Below are 5283 nucleotides of genomic sequence, written 5' to 3'. Positions count from 1 at the left end.
TTAATTTTCCGGAACTCCGGCCTAACCATCGTCCCCAAACCAACCCGACTCTCACCCCGCAGAGGCAACTTGTCGGTGAGACGCCGTCGCCAAGTAGCCCAGAAAGGAAAGCTATACTGCCGGTAAGATTCTGTCGCCGTTAGCTCGAACAAAGAAGACAAACATAAGTAAGCAACACAGCCGGTAAGATGCCGTCGCCGTGAGCTTACCACTAAACCACGATCAGAGCGTAGTGAGGTCGTCGCCGGAAACTAAAACTCTGTGAAATCTCCGATTGCGCGATCTGCCCAACAAGCAACGACCATGCCAAAAGCAACTCCAGAAACCAAAGCCGCAGCGCAGCTCATCAATGCAGCCCCTCCAGAACTCCCACGATCGCCATCCAAACATAAACTTCCAGCTAACCTGCGATCCGAATATGACTATGACAAGAAATATCCAGTCTAACAGCATCATGAATCACCTCAATCTCATGAGGCCACCAGCCCTCATGTCGCTCATCTGCGGCTAAAATATCAGCCACTTTATTCCCCTCGCGATAGATATGAGAAATTTGAATTTGAAAATCCTTTAGGAGCAAAAGAATCCTTTTCCAAATAGCCGCAAAGCGCCACGGAACCGAGGTTGATCTCTCATGCAGGAGATGCACGATATAGGTTGAGTCAGACTCAATCCAAAGTTGACGCCAGTGTCTTGCATGAGCAATCTGAATTGCCGTAATCACAGCAAGAAGTTCAGCTTCAAATGCAAAACCGATGCCTCCTTTCACATGAAAGCAACCCCTGACCCAGCTGAACTTATCTCTGAAGACACCTCCGGCACCGATCTTGCCAGGAGCACTAAGCGCCGAGCCGTCGGTATTAACCTTAATCCAATTATTGACGGGAGGCCACCAATAAACATTGATAAACTCCGGCGGAGGATACTCCCGCGGTCTGACCCCAATATTTTTAACCACCAAAAGATCATCACAAGAATTATGCATTGAACCTAATTTAGTGAAATTATTCTCCATATCTAAAAAAGGTACCTTGACCACCTGCAGGAAACGCATAGGGGCAAAGCTCTCATCCTCAAAAATGCATCTGTTCCGTTGACTCCACAAACTCCAAATCAAAGTAATGATTCCTGCTTTCTAGAAGCAAGCAATCTGAGGACTCATCTTCTGATTCCAAGCGTAAACAAAGAAACTGTGAATGTCCGAAGCATCCAACATATGAGCCTGCTGAAACCAATCCAAAAACTTGTGCCAAAGAGGGCGCACCTTCGAGCACTGCCAAAAAATATGATCCATGGACTCCCCTTCAGCCATACAAAAAACACAACGATTAGGCATAATCAAACCATGCTGAATAAGCCTGTCAAAAGTCGGCATTCTGCCCTGAAGGATCCGCCAACTAACCAGAGAACGACGTACCGGAATATGCTTCTCCCAAAGCCAAGTCCCCCATTTGACTTTAGGAAATCTGTGACAGTGATGAGAAAAAGCCAATGCCGAAGTAACATTCCCATGAAGAGACGGCTTCCAATATCGAATATCAGAATCATCACCAACCGGAGCAAGAATGATCTTACAAACAATCTCAGGGAAGGTATCCACAAAACTTTGAGTAAAATGCCAGATACCATCATAAAAGTACTCAGCAACCGACTGAGTAAGAAAATCTCGCATGAAGTGAGGGACACCACATTTATCAGCAATCAGAAAACCCAACCAATCATCTGTCCAGAAGTTAACCAACTGGCCATTACCGACACTACAATAAGTATCACTGATTAATTGAGGAATTTCGCTGCGGAGACTCATCCAGATTGAAGAAGGGGCAGCAACCGCTTTAGTCTGACCAAACGGCGTGAGATACCTGTCGCGCATGATGTCATAACCAAAATCCGTACCACAAATCACTTTCCAAGCCCGTTTCATGAGAAAACAACTATTTATCACAGAGAAAGATCTAACATCCAACCCACCTTCCTCTTTGATAGCACAAATTCTATCCCAAGCCACCGTGCAGTTGGGCTTCTTCTGAGCATTCCCAGTCCAGATAAAGTTGCGACAATGTGCATCTAACTCCTTTAACAGAGAGCGAGGCCACCTGTAAATCATCATGGAGTGAGTTAGAGAACTCTGAATAACAGATTTAACAAGACATATCCGACCCGCCATCGATAAATGTTTCCCACGCCATCTGGAAAATTTATTCACAATCTTATCATGAATCGGACGAAAAAAAGAAGCTCGAGTTCGCCCCACAAAAAGAGGAACACCTAGGTACTGAAAAGGCAGAACCCCCATCCAAAAATCCAAGTGATGTCCAATGGCCCGTCTCAAAGAGTGAGAGACCTTATCAGAAAAGAAGATATTGGACTTAGCCGGATTATAATTTTGACCAGAGATCAAACCGTAAACATGCAAGATGTTCCTGATGGTAGCAGCATTATCCACCGTCGCCTTACAAAACAGAAGAATGTCGTCCGCATATAAAAGATGCGTCGGAAAAAGACTCCCACGTCTCATACTCATGGGAACAAGCTGACCGGAAGCAACACAATTGTGAAAAAGAGAACTCAGAACATCCTCAGCAATACCAAACAAGATAGGCGACAGAGGATCACCTTGCCTAACACCCCGGGAGCAAGCAAAATAGCCATGAGAGCTGCTGTTATATAAAATGGACAGACGTGCCGAACGAAGAATGATATCAATCCATCTCACAAACTTACTGTCATAACCTCCCACTCTCAACACTTTGAGAAGAAAATCCCAACGAAGAGTATCAAAAGCTTTAGTGATGTCAATTTTACATGCCATATTAATGCTACCCCCGGTGCGCCGCATGTAATTCACCCCCTCCGAACCGAGCATAATGCAATCATGAATCGAACGTCCACTAATGAAGCCAAACTGATTAGCTGTCACATATCTGGCGGCCACAACACTCAACCGCGTGGCAAGGATCTTGGGAATAATTTTATAGAAGAAGTTAGAGAGCACAATTGGTCTAAGATCCGTGACCGATTGGACTTCCTCTTTCTTGGGGAGCAGAACCATACGGCTTGAATTACAACCATTCGGTAAGTAAGATTTCTGAAAAAAGGTGCGAACCGCCCTAAAGATATCCTCCTTGATAATTCCCAAATAGTGATGAAAGAACTTTCCAGAGAAGCCGTCAGGACCAGGCGAACTAGAGGCATCCATACCAAAAACAGCCGCCGTGATCTCAGCCTCATCGGGGATTTTTGTGAGGAGGGCATTATGATAATCATCAATAACAGAATCAATATTTGCCTCAATCTCCACAATGTCAACATCAGCATGATTATCCTCTTCAAAAAGATTGGAAAAGTATTGCACAATGTGCTGACTGATCGTGACTTGATCATAAACCACATTACCCCCAATATTAAGGTGAGAAACCACATGAGGTTTTCTCTTGTATCTCAGCATACTGTGGAAGAAGGCAGTATTTCTATCACCATCATGCAACCAAGTCACTCTACTTTTCTGCTGGAGCAAACTATTCTGTCTAGCGAGGGCCGTATTAACTTTAGCTTGAATAGCCACCTCTGCGTCAAAAAGCTCCTCAGTGTAACCTTGCGACGCAATCTGACCCTGAACATGTAACAACTCCGCATTAGCTTCCGTAATCATGTTGTCCACCTGTCGAAACACATTTTTATTCCAAATCTTCAGATCACCACGAAGACGTTTAAGTTTCATCATGACAGCGAAAATAGGGCAGTTGCTGTCCATATTCTGCTTCCAAGACTCCGCAACCAAATCATGAAAACCACCATGAAGCGTCCACATATGCAGGAATTTAAAAAATCTCTGACCTGTAACAATAGAACTGCTGCAACGCAAAATAATGGGCGAATGATCCGAGGAGATCCTAGGAAGGACCTGCAAATGTACGTCAGCCCACCTATCCACAAACTCCTCAGAAATAAGAGCCCGATCAATAGTCGATTCAACATGAGAGGGCATAAAACGTCTACCAGACCAAGTGAACTTGAGACCCACCGAAGGCGGTTCAATAAAACCAGTAGTTTCAATAAACTCCCTGAATTCCTGACAAGAGGTAGCACTCGGCATACAGTCACTGCTACACTCATGAGCACCCTTGACCGCATTGAAGTCGCCAATAAAAATAGAGGGACCATTAACATGGTCCAACAAATCGATCCAAAGTCTTCGGCGCAGAATATGAGAGTTCGCCCCATGGACAATCGCCACCTTGAAATTACAGTTATTAAGAATGCACTCCAGAATCACCACCTGCTCAGAAGAGAAAACAACAGTAGTAATCACATTCGGATGAACAAAACACCAAATATTAGAACGTTTATTCACTCTCGCATTTTGATGACAAGGAACGACATTAAGGGAATTCCAAAAAGAAGCAGGAACTTTAGAAAACTTAGCTTTAGGCTCAATGATGCCCATCACCATAGGGGAGAAAGATCGACAGTGCTCTTTGAGTATGAGTTTAGACTCGTCCGTAAGCCCCCGGACGTTCCAAACAAGGATATTCATTAAAATCATTGACGATGTGTGGATCGGGCATCCTCCCGTTCCACTTCACTAGCCCAACTCTTTGCAGAAACATTATTCATAGTTTGCATGCTGGTATTTTTTTCCTTAATGATGGCAAAATCCCTCGGTTTCTGCCCTGAAGCGATCGCTTCTGTCAAATGTCTGTTAATTAGCAGCTCAGCTGAAGATGGCCGAGAGTTGTCCAGCTGCTCCGTTTTTCTGAGTCTCTCTTTGATGCTATCCTCTGGTCGAGTTGACACTTTCTTTTTCTGTCCTGGTGGCCTTCCCCGTTTCTTAAGCGGCGGATCCAACTCCGGGCATTTGTTATCCACAGTACTTGCAATTCTGTTCACTTTCATGGTTGTGTCCAGAACTTGTAAATTAATTCTTTTGTCTGCTCCCTTATGCACAATTTCGGACTCCCGCATATGAGAGCTCTCAATCATTGTATCAGTAGAAGTAGGAGTGCGAGGAACCGGCTGTATCATATCTGCTGCCACAGCGTCGCTATGCTCAACAACCTGATCATGCTTGGGCGAAGGGGCTGGTACAGCAATATCTTGCAAAGTCTCCAAAGCTTGATTCTCAAATTCTTGTTCGTCAAAAACCGTATCAGCTGCAGAGCTCGTGTAACCGTCCGATTCTGAGTCAGAATTCTCCGTATCAAGTTGCTCTTCCTCATTCCTTAACTCATCATCAATGGGAACTAAGACTTTTTCCAAAAGATCTGGCCCATACAAATCTTC

The sequence above is a fragment of the Salvia miltiorrhiza genome, unplaced genomic scaffold, assembly GCF_028751815.1.
Source record: "Salvia miltiorrhiza cultivar Shanhuang (shh) unplaced genomic scaffold, IMPLAD_Smil_shh original_scaffold_287_1, whole genome shotgun sequence".
NCBI lineage: Eukaryota > Viridiplantae > Streptophyta > Magnoliopsida > Lamiales > Lamiaceae > Salvia > Salvia miltiorrhiza.
The sequence above is the reverse complement of the archived record's forward strand: the minus strand, read 5'-3'. Positions refer to the sequence as shown.